This window comes from Brachycentrus maculatus, unplaced genomic scaffold, assembly GCF_059751285.1.
Source record: "Brachycentrus maculatus isolate JH-2025_06_01 unplaced genomic scaffold, ASM5975128v1 h1tg000345l, whole genome shotgun sequence".
Lineage (NCBI taxonomy): Eukaryota > Metazoa > Arthropoda > Insecta > Trichoptera > Brachycentridae > Brachycentrus > Brachycentrus maculatus.
In genome coordinates, this window is record NW_028281094.1 from 780,697 (window position 1) to 800,704 (window position 20,008).

The 20,008-nt window shown below is 32.6% G+C and overlaps 1 protein-coding gene across 4 annotated transcripts in view; it reads right to left on the reverse strand.

Annotated features, from left to right (window-relative positions):
- LOC148303819 (uncharacterized) overlaps window positions 1-20,008 on the reverse strand; it is a 118,674-nt gene that overhangs the window by 58,077 nt on the left and 40,589 nt on the right. The window lies entirely within an intron of this gene.

A 20,008-nucleotide genomic window follows, 5' to 3' on the forward strand; every position in this document is an offset into this window, starting at 1 on the left:
TTCTGTCAAACAAAACTGAAAAGAACAGTGCCACAAGAAATGATATTCTTCTAACTATTGGTGGTGCATAAATTCAATTGAAAGCACATTGTTCTTCCTCTGCCTTAATTATAAACTATATTGACCACGTAAATTTGTTTAAATCTTCTTTTTTACTAACTCGATTCACACTCAACTTCCTGTACCCATCTTAACTTGTCATCTTTGTATCTTCTATCATGGACAACGTCGCCTAGGTCATACTTTCGAATCATGTTATCTTTCTGTAGCATCCATAAATTTTTTGGTCTTTCTCTAGATGTCTTTCATTGAAGATCTAGGTGCTTGCCTGATTTTCAATATGTTCAGGTTCTCTGTGTTCTATGTGTTCATACCATGTCCCACATTTTATTCTTCCTGGCTCCATTCTAACTTATCATCTCTATAGACTGTTAAGGACAGCTTTCTTCATCCCCAAGGTGTAGATTCTCCTAACACGGACAACGTTACCTAGGCATATTTTTTTATCTTCCTCTAGGAAGATCCATTGGCGATTGTCTGGTTCACAATATGTTCATAATGTTCATTTGATTCACAATGTAACAATAATTTTAAGCTTTCTTATTTTTATTCTGGTCCTTTTCGGCACCCAATGGTGTAAAGAGCACTAATTCGAATTAATATTGCGTTTATTTGATCGCTATTTGCACGAAGGTGAGATTTTTTTACGCTTTATGTGCTAGTCTAAGTCAATGTAATAAATGTTAGAGTTGAGAAATCATTAACATGTATTACGAATACACTGTAGCAAAACACGCTAACTATTACACTTTGAAAGCGGATAGTAGTTGTATGAACAAAACTTTGGCAAAGTTTTGTTTTCGAATTGTTTAATGAAACAAGAATATTGTTCGCTCTTCTCACTAATAAGGAAATAAGGAATGCTTGCCGAGGAAATATTTAATTAAAAAAGTTATCTATTGTTAATATTCAGAATAAGTAATTTTACACAAACATAATAAAAACAAAAAAGCTATTCTACACAAAAAAGTATATATACAGAACATTCATATATCGTCATTGGCGGACTTTTTACTATGATGCAATATCTTCCAACCAATTAAAAACACACTAGTAAAAGCGGTCAAGGTACCTTACACAACGTTAAAAACAGTGAGCAGATAGTATATATGTATGTTTATATAAATATGTATATATATATATATATATATATATATATATATATATATATATATATATATATATGTATATATATATATATATATATATACACAAGCACTTTTGCACTCTTACGTTTATTACCCTTTACTGTTACCCGCAGCTCATGAGTGATCTCATTTATATTATGTTTTAACGATTAATATAATAATGCTTATCTACGATGCAGTGTTTTATGTACCGTGCAGGTAAGGGTGATAGGAATAACATTTTCATTGAACACATTTTTTTTTCATTGAAATATTAGATACTGAAATAAACAGCGAAGTTCTATCAACAAGACGTGACATGATATTCATGCATTCTGTAAAGCTAAATGTTTTGTTGCCGGATTTCACAGCGGGCGAAAACTACTTTAAGTCACATTTACTGCCGTATTGCTACGGGGAGTCTCGGCTCTACGGTGGCCATTGTATGAAAAGGGTGGAGGTCGGTAAGGAAACAGTAATACACGTATAGCAACGTACAATAAGGGTGCTAACAAACAAACTTCTTATTTGAGTTGGGGGAGAAATAACGACATATGTGCAGTGGTTAGAAGGAAATAGGCCACGCCTGTGTCATATGGATACTAAATTCAAAACATTCTGACGGCCTATAAAATACGTGACTAAAATTTGAAATTTGAAATTTTCATTACTTTCTTGTAGCGTATCATAGCTTTCTTCAGGCAAAACAAGTAGGTGAAATAATTTCGAGAAAATCTTTTACATATAAATAATGTTTTCTGATACACTTAAGTTATTACATGAAATAAGGTTCTCAATAGATGACGATTCAAATTCGGAAATAGTTTTTTTTCTTGACATAAAATACGACGTCTCAAAAAGTAAGATAATAAGAATGTTCAATTACTGGCTAGTATCGCGGAATCCGAATCAAAGTTTCTGGGTTTGAACCTACACGGTTTTTTACTGTTTTAAATAATGAGACGTTTAAGCTCACTAAAATAGTATGAAATTAAACATTTGTGTGCATATTTAAAAAAACACAAATTTTAAAAACGGATTGCAAGTCCTGTAAAGAACAGGACTCCATATATTATTCTTGAAAAAAATATTTCGTGGTCTTTTCAGAGCATCTATTTACGTTTGCCTCATAAACTTGCTTTAATTATCTTTCTACAATCATTCAATTCACATGTCCAAACACATCTTTCTTAACTTTATCGATGATGCTTATCTCAGTTATCACAATTCGAATACCTATAATACATTGTTTTTCCCCATCATTCGTCCGAGAGATCGTATTTAGCCCACTTCAATCCTTTAAAATGTATTTTATGACATTTTTGCCTCTAATACTCGCATATAGTAAGATGGATTTTCAGTGCCTTTAACTGTCATCATTAACTCAATTTCTTGTCAACATTTTACCGTAGAATGGGGCTACTTGAACTTTGATGTGTAACTTGAGCCCAGTACAAAAAATATGTAAATATGTATTTGTTCTACAATAATGAACGTATAAGTGTCACCTAACAGGGAAATAATGAATCATGTCGATACGTTCATTATTGTAGACCAAATACAGATCTAATTTTTTTTTGTACTGGGCTCAAGTAACACATCAAAGTTCAAGTAACCCCGTTCTACGGTACTACTGAACACTAGTAAAGTATGCATTGGTAAATACTACTAACTACTAGTACAACATTGACAATATGTGGTTTAAATAATGCTGATAAATATTACTAGCCCATATCTCAGAGGGCCGACTTAATCGCACGTGATATACGACATCCGGTGAGCAAGCCGGAAATTGGAGTTCTCCAGGCGGTTAACTGCCTTGTCATGGTGAATTTGTATCGATATTAGATTCATCGTACTGAAGTTGGTATGTACTTAAAAATTGAATGATAATATTTACACCATACTGAATTACCTAACAAATTGATTGATAATATTTACGTCACACATAAGTACTTAAAAATTATGAATGAAAATAATTTCATTAAATCCAAGTATTGTTTTCGCCACTTTTTTTATTAATACAATTTAACCTACCGGTTTCGACAACAACCTTGTCATCATCAGGGTTTATTTTAATTCAAAAACATTAAAATACTCTCACCAAAAACTTCCACACACTCCTAAATGCTCGTAAAAATCCTAAATGCTATTTTTATTATTCATTGCATAAAAAATAACATTTGGGATTTTTACGAAGTGTGTGGAAGTTTTTGGTGAGAGTATTTTAATGTTTTTGAATAAAAATAAACCCTGATGATGACAAGGTTCTTATCGAAACCGGTAAGTTAAATTATATTAATAAAAAGTGGTGAAAACAAAGTTAATTGATTTTATAAAGTTTATAAAATGTGCCAAGTATATGCGGAAAACATTCAAGAAACGATTTTTTTTAGTAGGTACTGATAATTCTTGGTGGAACTGCATTTCATATAATAAGACAAGTATATAGTTTTTTCCACTATTATTTTATTGGACCAGTACCTGGGTTTTATCGTTACCGACATCTCGTCGTCATCACCGATGTAACCGACACCAGTCTGATGATGTCGTTAATGATGAAATCGGTCATTGATGTAACAAAATAAAAGTGGGAAAACCATAAAATTGTGGTTTTATTTTATAAATAAGAGTATTTATTGACTCGAATTTTTATAGTGTTACAAATACCGGATCAATACTGTGAATCAATTTTAATCAATAATATAAATCTATAAACGCGTTATTTCATAATTCTTTGATTGAACACATATTTTGATTCCCTTCCCTTGTATGCAAGCCACTAAGGTGCACGTGACATACTCGTATACACGATATAAAAAAGGTACATTTAAAAAAAAATAAAACGTTCATGAATAAAAAAATAATAGTAACATTTTGAGTGTCTCAATTTTTTTTCGCGAATTCTAGATTTGTTCCACTTCGGAGATATTCATATCACGAGTTTTTTTTGATATTTCAACATGAAGGAAAACATGGAAATATGAGCATTTACAGTTCTTACGATCTGCCATTGGTTGTCTTATGTGACCATTTTATGCATTAATAATCATTTACTCAACTTTTGGAAGTTGCTATTTAAACATCAATAAATTTATTTTTGCACTCATTTTATGAATCCTTTTTTTTTATAAAAACTTACTATGTATTTTTCTACACACACATACATATCGTATTTATATAACCTGGACTGGTACCTGAAGCGGAGGGCTAATCACCTTTCCTTCATGTGTAAACGATCAAGATAACACTGCATTTATATAAAGCAGTGCCCTAGGCACCATTGGGGTGCGGATAAGGGTTTTATATATATATATATATATATATATATATATATATATATATATATATATATAGATATATATATATATATATATATATATATATATATATATATATATATATATATATAGATATATATATATATATATATATATATATATATATATATATATATATATATATATATATATATATATATCCCCCTCTTGATCCCCACCTTGTCGCGGTGAGGGGGCTTGCGTGTCTCAGTGATTCACCAGGCTATGGCGGTAGTCTAACTACCAGAAGGGTCTCCCATGCCAAGCAGGTTGGTGAAGAGAGGCCAGACAAAGCGGGAAACAAGGTTGAGCCGACCTGTTGAGGGGTCTTCGGACCTCAGGCCTCGGGAGCGCAGGGCCAATCACTCTGCCTCCCTAAACCCTTTGATTACGATAAGTCCACGAAATGCCTCGGACACCGGCTTCTCTGGCACCCCCCGACCCGGCTGTGGTATTAGGACTGCGCTCACTAAACGGCTCCTATCCAACAATTCATCTTTCCGCATTGGAACGTACAATGTGCGGACAATGCAGGTCCACGGAAAAGATATTCACGCGACTCGTATCATGGATGACTACAAGTTAGATATCCTAGGACTGAGCGAGTCGCGATGGAAAGGATCTGGAAAGAGGTTGTTGGATAGTCACATGTGTCTGCACTCCGGCCAAGAACGATATCACCGTCAAGGGGTGGCAATTCTCCTTTCAGAAAGAGCAGCAAAGTGCTTGCTTAGTTGGGAACCAATTTCTGAAAGGCTTATACGCGTCACCCTCCAAACGGCCGATAGTTCTGTCACTGTCCTACAGTGCTACGCGCCTACCGAAATTGCAGATGCCCAAACAAAAGATGCCTTCTACGACTCTCTCCATGCGGTCATCGCCTCTCTCCCAAGAAGAACCCGCGTGGTAGTATTGGGAGATTTTAACGCGAGAGTCGGAACAGACCCATCACTTGCCCCAACGGTGATGGGAAGGCACGGCTATGGGCAAGCCAATGGCAATGGAGAAAGACTGGTCGAGTTCGCTAGTATATACGACCTTGTCATTGGCGGTACGCTATTTCCCCAAAGGTCCATCCATAAGTACACCTGGACCTCCCCTGACGGACGAACAAGAGCGCAGATAGATCACATCCTCTATGGACGTGCTAACCGGCGAGAGCTCCTCGATGTCAGGTCCTACAGAGGGGCCGACATTCATAGTGATCACGAGTTACTCGTCGGAAGAATCTGTCTGCAGCTCAAACGTCTGCCGAGATGTCCTCGGCGGAAGAGAATCAACTTAGACAAGTTGAAGAGTGCCGAAATAAGATTGAGATTCGAGGAAACGGTCGGACAACGTGTCCAGCAAGACACCGATCCTCAGTCCATTAATGATGACTCGATTGAGGCACAGTGGGCCAGTCTCAAATCGGCTCTCAACTCTTCCGCCAATGAGGTTCTTGGCCCCAGGATAGGAGAAAGACCCCATTGGATGTCAGATGAGACCTGGGGAAAGATGGCTGAGCGCGCTCACTTAAAAGCACTGAGGGACAGTGAAAGTGACCCCTACCAACTGGACACCCTCAGAGATGACTACAGGCGCCAAGATCGTATAGTCAAACGATCATGCAGACTCGATAAGCGCCGTCATCTCGATTCTCTTATTGTAACGGCGGAACATGCTGCCCAAGGAAATGACACGCGGAAATTATTCCAAATAACAAGGAAGATCTGCGGAAAGAATTCGGTAACCCCTGGAGCTGTGAAAAACACAAATGGAGTTACCGAATCTGACGCGGATCGTATAAAGGAAATATGGCGTGATCATTTCCACAGGGTCTTGAATCGCCCTCCTCCTCCAATCATCCTCGATATTCCCACGGAGGCTGCGTCAAGCATTCCGCGGGCGGTCGCCATACCTGATGGTCCACCGACACAGGCAGAAATTATAGCTGCCGTGTCGAAATTGAAAAATGGGACTGCCCCTGGTGTTGATGGTATCCACCCGGAATTCTTGAAATGCAGCGTTACTGGCATTATTGGCCCTTTACACCAATTAATGTCCAGTGTGTGGGAAGAAGAGCGATGCCCTAGAGACTGGGTAAATGGGGAGATTACCGTGTTACATAAGAAGGGTGATCCACTCAACTGTGACAACTACCGCGGCATTACGCTACTCAGCGTACCTGGGAAGGTGCTTGCCCACGTAATCTTGCAGAGAATCCGAGCCCCCATTATGCAGGTGCTCAGAGAAAACCAAGCAGGGTTTCTGCCTGGCAGGTCCTGTGCGGATCAAATCCATAATATTCGCCACATTCTACAGCAGAGCCAGGAATTTAACAGTTCTCTGGCGATGTGTTTTGTAGACTATGAGAAAGCGTTTGATAGTCCGCACAGGCCCACACTCTGGAAAGTACTGGAAGCTTATGGGGTGCCTGCGAAATTAGTGGAGCTAATTAAGTCCCTTCACCTCAATAGTGAATGCCGAATGAGAGTTGATGATGTTGTCACGGATTGGTTTGGGGTCTCTACCGGAGTCAGACAAGGCTGCGTCCTTGCACCGTTTCTCTTCATCATCCTCATGGATTTCATTCTTCGAAAGTCATTACCATCTGACCGAGGTATATCCATCTCCCCCTCCTGGAAACTCTGCGACCTAGAGTACGCAGATGATGCTGTTTTAATTGATGACTCCGTCGAGGGTCTTCAATTGATCGTCGACAGGGTAAATAGGTACTCTACGCACATGGGGCTTACAATAAATGTTGCAAAAACCCATGTGTTGTGCAACAGCTCATGCCTAGATGCCCAACAACCCTTGACGTTGAGTAACCAGCGCATCGAAAGGGTCGAGAGTTTCAAGTACTTGGGAGTGTACGCGACTGAAAATGGCAGCCTTCAAAAGGAACTGAGAGTGCGATTAGGACTCGCTGGGTCCGCATTCAACAGTATGAAGGCTGTCTGGAGATCGGATTTATACTCGGTGAAAACCAAATGCCGCCTATACAATGCCTGCATTGCTCCTGTTCTCTTATACGGCTGTGAAACATGGCACCTTACAAGGGCCCAAAGCAGCCGTGTACTAAGCTTTGAGAACAGGTGTTTGCGGAGAATCTTAGGCGTGCGGTGGTTTGACTTTGTGAGGAATGAAGAGATAAGGCGTAGGACGCAGCAAATCTTGGTCACAACTGTCGTCAAAAAAAGGCGATTCAGTTGGCTTGGCCACGTACTCCGCATGCCTCCTGAGAGCCTTAATCTAGCTTGCCTCTTTTACAAGGCATCAGGTTCGCGCCGCCCAGGACGACCATTGCTGACAATTCGTCGGCAGTTCTCGTCAGAACTTCGCGACGCGGATCTGACTTGGGAGGATGCAAGGGAGCTGGCAGCCGACAGAAAAGCCTGGAGACAGTTTGTGGACTCCATATGCTCCACCTAGGGAGCGGATATGGTTATTATTATTATATATATATATATATATATATATATATATATATATATATATATATATATATATATATATATATATATAAATATATATATATATGTACATACAATAAATACCATATATTATATACTTGAAATACTTGAAAACCATTCATGTTGATAACAGATTATACAAGTCATAAAAATAATATCTGATTTAATTTTCTTGCACGGAGCCAACGTGAGTGTAATCCCTGTAAGGCTTAATTGGAGTCAATAAAACATGTCGATAATATTGTAATTACGGCAGGGTTAACTTTTTGTGGATATAAATTTCTGGAACTAATTATGTGTTCAGATTCACCGATCGATTATCCGCTGTAATGTGAACTTAATTAACAATTTATACTGTCTGTATTTTGGGTTAAAATGATTAATGATTCTGGTTTAAGTCAGATTAATACACCAGCTAATTAATTCATACTTCTAATTAGCTAATTACTTTGGGAATCAGATATATCCAATAAAATTAGTAATGGGATATTGAAATTTAGTAAGAGTTATATCGTAACATTTACGAGTTTAGCGTATTATATTTTTATATGAGAATATAATATAGGAAAATCGTATTTTATATAAGAATATTTACAATAATAATAAAAATACTAGTAGTTAAATAGATAATTTCCAATGGAAATTTTATGAATACACATCATTTCATAAAGCTTCATTTTTTTCTTATGACGTATGCGGTGATTTAGTAAAGTATATGTAGTTGGTAGATACATATGTATATGCTTGAATTACAGTGACTAATTAATTTCGTAGTGTAGATAAATTTCTGAATTTTTATATCCAACGATTTTGCTATAACGAAACCAAATTTATATTTTACCTTTAGAATATTTTTTTTTTCCAATATAAGTAAAAATCATCTTCAATACAAAGACATCACTTTAACTTCTATATATGATAGGTGCCCTGGTACGAGGAAAAATTTTTACTTTTATTTTTATTGTAAGTATAATATTTTCAATACTGCTTGCTTATATTTTATATTAAATTACTGGATTTCCATTTTATACCGTTTATTTGTTCCTTTATCTGTCTTTATTCTTACTGTTATCATTTTTACTGCACGCAAAAAGTATTTAATTGTAAATTGAAACGCATAAAACTGTAAAAACTCCCCCTTAAATTATTCATGGCTCGTTGGTTGCAATTAATAATGAGTAGGTACCTATGTGAAGCGGATAAACGTAATCTACATATAGCCTTAAATGATTCAGGCAGTGTATGTCTTTATACAGTGTCAATAACCCTAGTAAATAAATAATAAACCTTTCAGACAGGTTAATGTAGGAATTTCCATTCAGGTACATAAGAGGCTCCCTCTGGATTTGTATCTTATATGGCTTCTCCTGCATACATTATCCAATATCCAGGATCAAACACGGGATGTGTTCGTAAAGTACCTTCACATATATATTTTACTTTATATGGGTATCAAGAGAGTTCGCTGTTATGTCAAAGAAACGAGCATTGAGATGTTAAGGTTAAACAAGACGCATGAAAATACTTTCAGTTTACTAATATTATCTTTAGTTAGTTTCATATCTTTTATTTAGTTTACTAATGTTTACAACATTTTGAGTGTGTCCACATATAATTTCTCATATGTGTGATTATAATCCAGGATTCGGACCTCACATACTAATAAAAGAGTTTCTGCTTAATAAAAAGCTTTTTTTCATCTCACCAATAGATGTCTCTAGTGAAGTTCTAGTGATTCAAGAAAAATGATTCAAAATTGATTCATATATAGAACTTCCAAGAATTTGAGTAGTGTGGTTGTCAATAATGGGTAGAATTGGTGAAAGTTACACGTGTATAAAGTGATCACTTAAACCAGCCTATGACGGTTGTCAGCCCCGTAAATGCCCAGACTTCCATATTCTTCTTCATCTTTGATGAGATGTCAAAAAATAATACTTACTTATGTTACCTATATTTCTCAAAATTGATAGCATAGTTAAACTTTGCCTGGAAATTGCTGTGTTTTTTATAAAGGTATTCTGAATATTTCACTTATTTTCGGTAAGTTTATAGGAAGTTATTAAACGTGAAAGTTGCTTGCTTTCGGAAAAGAATTCTTTAAAATGTTGCATAAAAATTTGACAGGGAAGCATTTTAAAGCTTCTATGCAGAAAATTTTATACTCTTTCAGGTAAGCTTTCTACAAGCTCATTTACCGAAAATTCAACCTTATTTTAAGTTAGATTAATGGAAGCTTTTGATTGAATAAATACTTATTATCAGGTTGGTAAGCTTTTAGGTAACTGGTATCCTACATAAAAATAAATGTTTTACGCTAATAATAATTGAATTTGCATTATCCTATGTAAATTGATGTTACAAATTATGGTTAGATCACACAGTTTCACATTATCAATGGCTTGAAATAAGTTTAAAAGATACGAAATTAAGCTTTTGATCATTTTGTATATACAATACAAACATGTAGATTAAAAAATAGTATGTTTGTCTCGATTTTTTGGAATTAAACTTAATTTGACTACGTCATTAAGTTAACTCATAAAACATATTTCTTTACAATCATAAGTAGAACCTACATATATCTATCCATTTTTAATTAATGTTTTACTTAGTAAATACCACTATTCCTAGTAATAGAAATAGTGGTATTTACTACGAAAACATTAATTAAAAATGGATAGATTTCACCACAAAGTGACTGCCGAATCAATAAATGAAATTACATATATCTAGTTTGGAAATTACATATTTCTAGTTATAAAATATTTTAAAATATAATTTGTTTAAAATATTTTAAAATATAATTTGTTTGTGTTAGTTATTGTTTAGAACTAATTTCACCCATTCAATATAATATATGATTTCACATTGTGTTTAGTTAAACGTTTTTTTTTTTGATAGAAAAAAATTCGGAAATTTTATCAAGAACCAATATACTTCGTTTTTCAAATACTCGCACTTTTAACATAGAAAATCTTGGAGGAAATTATATACTTTCGTAAAAGATCTAAGATAATATCTTGAGAAAATCTAGTTGAAATTTATTTATTGAGGCCAGACCACATGAATAAACTCGTGTTGCTTGACCGACTAAGCTGAAACAAAATTCAATAAAATAATCATACATTTATAACAAGTTTATTTATTGATTGTCAACACACCCAAATCAAGTATCCAATCGGGTAAAAGCCTATTGGAATATTAAGCATTAAAATTATAATGCGTTGAGTTCGATTATGTAAATATAATATTTCTTTAGTCATAAAATCATTATTCTTAGAATTCGTTCGCTTCCATAGAGTTGTGGTTAGCATATTTAGATACCACGCTGAAAGTCCCAGGTTTGACCAGGTTTGACTATACACCATTGGGTCATTAGTAGAGTTCGACATTGCGTGGGTAGGTCCATTGACACTGGTGACTTATATCTATATTAATTTTGAAAACATTCTTATACCCTGTTTTGCCAATCCCTGTTACGTCTAAAACTGGAGTACTAAGAACTACAGAGGGATGATTTTCAAGTTGATATTCATTTGGTTTTTTAGTGACAATTGAAAACTATGTAATTTTTATTTATTTACAATATTGAATTTTTTTTCTACTTCTTTCTAAATGTTTTCTATACTAGTTTGTATCCGATAGGAAACATAGAGCTTCTATATCGGATCTAGGAATATCTCGGATAGCTTTCAATTCTCTCCCAGACTATAAATATTATTTCATTTTTTTTAAATAAATAATAAAAAAATTACATTATTTATTTAAATGCCCAGACTTCCATATTCTTCTTCATCTTTGATGAGATGTCAAAAAATAATATGAAAATAACTCCTGTAATTAGAGATAATCCAGATTTTGTGAACACACTCAAAATATTGTATGTAAATATTATGTTTTAATACAATTCACTTATTACGATTGTCCTGAAGTAATATTTTTAACATGCTATGCCACAATTTTATCTTTAAAAAAATAAATATGACAAAGACGCGTTAACAACGCAGTGAAAACCAATTTGACGCGTAGGTATTTTTTTTTAAATAGAAGGATATAACATTTTTTTGTAACATTAGCTTCCTGACTAATTACGTGAAAAATTGAAACTGGTTTTAAAAGGTAAAAACAAATGTTTAGAAGCAAAATTAAATTTATCGATACCACTTGGATAATGGTTTTGTAATACCTAGCACAGGTATTTAAATAATTAATAAAATACTGTTGGTTTAAAGTAAATAATAAACACGTATTCTCATATTCCAATTGCAATACTAGCAAAATTATAATTTAATAGAACATTTATATTATTAATTGTTAAAACGTTTTGTTTGAGCTTAGAAATTTGATAAATGAAGTACCCGTTTCAGCAATAAATGCCTTTAATAGTTTCAGAAATACCTACCTCCAAATTTCACGATACATGTATTGTCTAGCGAAATGTAAACCAGTTTGTTTTCCATTCCCTCTGTTACGTGGCAATATGGGTAAGATCTCTGTGTTGTTTAAATTTTAGTGATAAAATATGTATGCATATTGCTCGTTAACTATAATATGCCGCGAGCAGGGGTAAGGGTCATCGCACGTTATGTGGAATATATTGCACGAAAATGATTTTAATGGCATTCGGTTTACTTAGAAATGCTAAATTTTATATTAAATATTTACCACATGTATGGTATAAATCGTAGTTTTATCAAATGCATATATCGAGTTCGAAAAATGCAAATATTTATTCTTTAAAAAACCGAGAAATCAAGTAATCATTCATTTAATACATTTATTTACATCCCTCCTCCGCCTCCGTATGTCCGCCTCCGTGGTGTAATGGTCAGCGTGTTTAGCTACCGTGCTGGAGGTCCCGGGTTCGATTCCCAGGGGGGGGTGAAAATAAATATTAGGGATTTTACACTCTAATATTTATTTAATATTACCCTGGACTGGTTCCTGAAGCGCAAGACTGATCACCTTGCCTTCATGTAAGTAATGATCAAGATGCTGTGCCCTATGCACCATAGGGTGCGGATAAGGGTTATATATATATATATATATATATATATATATATATATATATATATATATATATATATATATATATATATATATATATATATATATATATATATTCACATTCCTTGATGGAACTGTGGTGTGTTATCAATTTACAAAACACGGCTTAATAGTATATAATACATTACCAGGCATCCCCAAATGGATTAAAATATCATAACATTTATGCACATACAAAAAAAAGCAATGGAGAAAATACTAAACATTCTGATAAAATTAAATCGTCCGTTTTTTTTATTTTATTTCCTATTTTGTTAATTCAAAGTTTATATATATTATTCTTCTTCGTTAAACCCCTAAATGGTGCATAAGGCACAGCATAAGAGTGCGGTCCGTCCCGCTCTTCAAGTATAAGTCCAAAGTGTAAATAAATGAAAATTAGAGTAAAAAATCATTTACATATTTTGACCTCCCTGAAGTTCGAACCCAAGACCTTGCCGAATGTGCATCATTACACTACAAAGTAGAGTTTAGAACAACTTGCTGGAAATAAATTTCAATAGCACATCTAATAATTTTAATATCCTGCATATTGAAACAGATCACAAAATCTCTTGTTTTTTAATGTTGACAGATAAATCAAGTTTTTAATTTAAAAAAATAATATGCTGGTACTTTATTGGGGTCCCATTTGATATATTTGTATGTAATACACGAATTTTACTAAGGATTTCTGCTTAGTTATAGTTTAGGTATATTCTTCAAAGAGATGTTTCCACAAATATTTTCACATTCCACTGCATTAGCTCAATATAATAGCTCCATATCCGAGCTATAATGCAGAAGGGAGCTGTTATTCTCCGGAAATAGATCATCGTAGATGATTTATACTTGTAATACATTGAGAAAATGCATTTTACAGCTTGAATTTAAATCAAGGGAGCATCCATGCTGATACTTTTAAGGGGAAGATTATATTACTTGGCACTTTCAAAATAGCTTTCCAATAAATAAACAATTTACATATTTTAAGTACGTAAAGCTTATCAAAGGTGTTAAATTTTCACATAAGATTTTTTTTTCATAACAAAAAATAAAAAGAGCAATAAAAACGTTAAATATTAACAAACTGGTCATTGCGCCATTTTGTATGAACAGAGATTATAAAATGCTTAATTTTTATTTTTATATACATACTTTTAGTATTTTATATCTATGCATCTTGTTCCCTACCAACGTCAAAAAATGTTTTTTTTTTTTAATAAATTTCGTTTTGTAAACGGTATCTTAATTGATGCAAAGCATCTTTCGGTTTTAAAACAAAAAAAAATGGATTTGTGAATATTCTAGAACTTACGATCTGGAGTAAGACTGGCTTACGTTATCACTTTATTGACTTGAAATATGTGTGCAGTTCTATAAGATTGTTTTCGGATGTAAGCTGTTATTTTAAAAGATGAAAAATTTTGGCTGATGGTGATTTCATCGGTTGAGAATAGGATAGAACTAAGATTAGATCAGAATTAAACGTATTTTTTTAACAGAGAGTATATAATTACAATTGTTTTAATATCCTTCTTATTTGATCAGTTGATTTTTAAAATTCATTTGTCAGGTTATTAATAACTAGTAAGCTCTGGAATGCTCAGACATCCATCTTTTTATTGGGTAATATATCCAAAATAAAACAAGGTTTTTGTTGGATTCAATTCTATATTTATTTATGTATAGAGTGTTTGATAATATCCTAAGAAGACGAAACGCGTCACGTATTAAGATATAGATAAATAAATGTAGAATTCAATCCAACAAAAACCTTTTTTTATTTTGGATGTATTACCCAACAATTCAATATGGAATTCTACCAACTGTATGCAGTTACAATAAATCCATCTTTTTGAAAAAAAAATATAGATGATTCGTATCAGTTGAGATACCTATACGTATAATATATATTGATATATCATCCGTTGGGTAAACCGATCAATGTCTAATAAAATAAAATAATGTATTAATGATGATTTATATTTGAATACTTTTAAAATTTTAATGTATCGAAATTTCTGTTAAATTTACTTTAGAAATCCACCGTTTTGTTAAATAATAGGAACGATTAAATTATGATATTTGTTAATATCTCAAGTCAAAATTTAATTTCGTTTAAATCTAGTATACAATTGTGAATCTTGGTAAAAATAAATTAAGCAATTTTTCTCATGACATTTAGCCATTGAGGTTTTAATTGAACGGAGAAAACAACAGTTAGTAATCAATTTATATTTCAAGCTTTTTGTCCATATAAAAAAACTCTTATTACTTTGTGATTTCTTACATAAACATTACATCCATACAATAACCTATAGTAAAAGCTAATTACATTTTTGCATATACAAATATGGCTGAATCGTAATTAATACTAAATTAATGAACAGACTGTGTGAATTAAGAAACAAGCTAAATCGATTAATACCTCAGTGCTTTTCTACTTATCACGAGTAGTACTTTGTTTCTGATTTCTTAATAATATCCAAAACATAGAAATCTCATTTTTCCATTTGAACACGAACAGAAAGCTCTCAACCAATAGCGTAGCGCTATATTGGCGCCCACACTTTGGCCTCTTAATCGAAAAAGGTCTTATTATTTTATTGCTTTCCGAAATAATGAAACTAAGAGGAATTCATCAAAAAGTTTGTTTGTAATAGTTGGCTATGGATTAGTTATATACTAGTTTGATTTCCTTTCTACTTTATCTGCAATATTATCAAGCTTTTGCGAAGTATTTTGACATAGTGCGGATGTCCTGTTGGCGCCCGACTGTCGCTGTCTCAGCGGTTGGGGAAGCAACAGGGCGTCTGAGGAATTTGGGGAAATTTATCTTAGATATGTGAATAAATTTATCACGCCGAGTAAGAAGGCTAAAAGTTTGTCTTGAAAGAAGCCCAGCATAAAGCAGTTCTTTTAGATCTTTCTACACGCTGGTAAATAAAAAGATGACTTGGCAGAAATACTAAGTTTACGCGTAATAAAATAGGGACTTTCGTCTGCTAACTGGTTTTGTAGGTCAATGCGGGCTTTTTCATGGTTTGCTTTCAGTACATACGTGTGGATACATACAAGGACAGTGATAATTACCCACTCAATTAAAAGTTTCTTAAGGATTTTATGGACAACTGGACATTTAATTTTTACAGTTGAAGAGTGAAAAGCCTTAAAATAAATAAAGGAAGATTTTTTAAAAGAATAATTTAAACATAAGAATACAAAATCATACTCAAATATCGTCTAAGAAATAAAATTTAGCTTTTTTCGTTATTTTTTTTTTCAAATAAGCATACGTATCTCAGAAAAAGGTAACTGCCTACTTTAAGACTCAAACCCTGGACCCTTCGGATGTCACGTGATTTTGTTAACAATTACCTACAACAATTAAATGATTTTAAGATAATATTACTTAAGTTTTACTTTAAATTCAATTAATAAACTGTTAAACCTTAAGAGATATATACAAAATAGTAGTTTACAGCAAACACATCATATAATTGATTATCAGGTTGAAACCACATCGATTCAATGTGTGTGGCCTATTATCTGCGTATACGGGTAAAATAAAACATAGATTAAAAAAAAAACTAGAATTTTTTTAACAACTAATGATGTAAAATATTTACTCAAAATATTTCAAGACCTTATACCATAATTTGCCCTAACTTTTCGGTAAAACTTTTACAATTTATGCTGAAAGAAAAACAGTAAAGTTATTCCGAAATCAGAATTACAAAAAGATGGATGATTCCAACTTAACAAGGTTGTTGCGATACCTTAATAAATTTATGAAAACTTTTTAAAATACTTTGGAAATACATTATAAGTACAAACACCAATTTGAATATTACATAAAACGTTTCAATGTATCAGTTGTTAAACTGTTTTTACTAGCAAAACATTTACTGAATCATGGTAATCTCATAAACCAAGTTCTTTTTATTACCTTATATACAGGGTGGCATTAAATTAATCGCACTATTGACAGTTTTTTATGTATAATTTTTGCAAATGGCATCATAAGTGAATCATATTTAACATTTGTGAACAAGACAGCTGCAGTATACAAACAGATTATGTTGCGCAAAATAAATCATTGTTTTGTGTTTTTCAATAACTATTTTACTAAATAAAATAAAAAGATTTTTAGTTGGTAATGAGAATCTTTATTTGGATTTTTTTTTTGGAAAAGATGATATTCGTCAAGTGGCTGCCGCCAGACACACATTTGTGCCCGTTTTATCAATTTGTTTGTAAACTGCAGCTGTCTAGTTCACAAACGTCAAATATGACGTACGACACCATTTGCAAAAATTATAAAATCTTTTGATAAAGGGATTCATTTGGTGCCACCCTGTATATGAAAGCTCTTAAATAATGTTAAATTTGTAATATAATTATACAAAAAACTAATAATGAACTTGGTGCAGGATTGTAAGGAATATTATTCAAATAAATATCGTTCAAAGACAGTCTTCAGCTTTTCATACTAGTCCAGAGTAAATATTATAATTTTTGATTAACACACTTTTGCATTGATTGACGTGTTTGAGAATCGTATCCGTTTTAAGCCTAAAAAAATTGACTATACAGCAGAAGTAAAAAAGGCAGCTTTGAAAGCTCTCGCCATATTTCAGGTAAAAAAAACATCCTCCATTTTATTGTGAATATTTAGGTTTACCCGCGAATCTCTAAAAAATTGATATTTTATCACATCTAATTGCGGTGTCCAAGTTTTTTTGGAGAGATATCGTAAACCAAGAAAAAAAAAACATAAAAAAATACACCTTTTGTAGATTTATTTTTCTTATTCTATTTGCACCCAATGATACATTGGGTACTAGATCGTTTAGAAGTAGTGTTATATTAATCGTTCAATATACGAAGGAAAGGTGATCAGTCCAGCGCTTTAGGTACCAGTCCAGGGTAATATATAACGAATATTTTAGTGAAAAATCGTTCACATATATTTTGACGCACTTGGAATTGAGCTGGGGATCTCTAGCGCAATAACCAAACGTGCCTACCACTACTCTACGAAGGCGGACGGATTTACATTTAAAAAAATATCATACGGTACGATTAATATATAAATTATTACATAAGAAGTTACTTTTAATACATTATAGATTGTAATTTTTTTGTTAAGTTAAAGAGTTTTACTCAAGATCAGTGCTGCAAACTTAATAAAACTGTAATAATAATAATAATAATAAAAACTAGTGTGGTAAGTGCGTCCGTCAAATAAATCACCTGGAGTTTATTTATATACAATTTCAATTGTTATTTTTCAATTTTGTTTTTGAAAAATTACTCGAATGTTTCGCTGAATACAAATTATTCGGTGTTAATAATGATCAAAGATTTTGAGAGATTTCTTTGTGTTTTCACATAAGTGTAAAATTCCTCAAAATAGTCAATTTAGTAGAATGGGAAGTTAGTGGTGCAAAAGGTTTGAAAATTTATTTTCTTTGTTCACTGCGGTTCTATGTGAAATAATATGGTACAAGATCCTACTATCGCTATTCATTTAATTTATTTATAACGTTGGAAGTTTACGGTTGAATCGTTTGCTCCCTTCCATTGTGCAATGATTACAGATAAAAATAAAGGAGAGGAGAGGATACAGTGAGTAAAAGTCTAGTATTTCTTTTGGATAGATTTTTGTTTCAGTGTCACACGTTAAAGAGTATAACCAAATACCGTGAGGATGCTAAAATGAGTTCGTGAATAAAATATTTCATTAAGGAAATATTTTGTAATTTTAATAAAACTTATACAATATTTAAGGTCTTTATTTGTTTTGTCAACTTAAGAGTTGTGTTTAAAAATGATATTGAATAAAATAACTGGTCTATATGAGTTAAATTAAAATTTAAAATCATGTTTTGAAAGCGTCTTTTAGTAAATAAAATAATTGGCGATGTAATATACATTTTTAAAAAATTCTCTTAATTTATTTTTTAATTTTCTCAACTCAGCCAAAGATGATAACGAGAACTCACACGTGAAAAAGGGTGTTAATTGAAGATACACATAAAATTTTCGAAATGAGAATAGTGTGGCTGTCAATCATTAGTAAAATGATGAATTTTACACGTGTCGAATATGATTATTTAAATCAGTCTATGACAAGTCGTAAGCTTTTTAAATACCTAGCGTCTTTTTTTGTAAATTTGTTGGGATGTTAATTACTTATATTTGTTTCACAGCACTTCTTATAAATGTTTTGAGAATAGTAAAGGGAAATATGTATTTGATAACGCCTTGAACATAAGTTGTAATTTATATTTCTGTATTTAACAAAAAAAAACGTTTATTTTGCAAGTTTTCTTACTGGCCAAATCGACGGATACGCTTTACTTACTCGCACAATTGTGTTTGTGAAAAGTTTGACGATAATAGGATGTTTTACCTCATCGACAGGGGTAGGTGGCGAATCAACCCTCGCGTGACGGAACCCGACACGACAAACTGAAAGCAAAACATTCTTACACGGAATTGTTATGTTCAATAAAGCTAAATGTGACGGGGACCCCAGAAAAGAAAGCATTTCGAAAAATAGATGTTAATAATTTAGAAAATATTTTTAAAAATTAAAAATAGTTTACTTATCCCCACTTTGTATATATTTGAGATACAAAATTTGACCAGGGATGGAAAAATTCATGAAGATATAGAAAGAAAAATTATTTATTTTTTATTTATATAGCTTTTTATATAACAATGATTAAAGAAAACACTTGTATTGTTAACACTTTTTATGTATTTATGTACTAAGAAGCGAAGGATCAAAAATTAAACTTATTTGTAGGTTAGTTGGTCGAACGGGCTGCTTTTCTTTCCTTCAGCGTTCACTCTAAATAAAAATTAATAATTCTCTCATAATTTAATTAAATGACGCACATTTTGGCAATTGTCAGTGACGCATTAATTATTTTTGTAAAACTCATTTTTTCCAGTCGGAATTTTTGTTGCGTAAAATTGC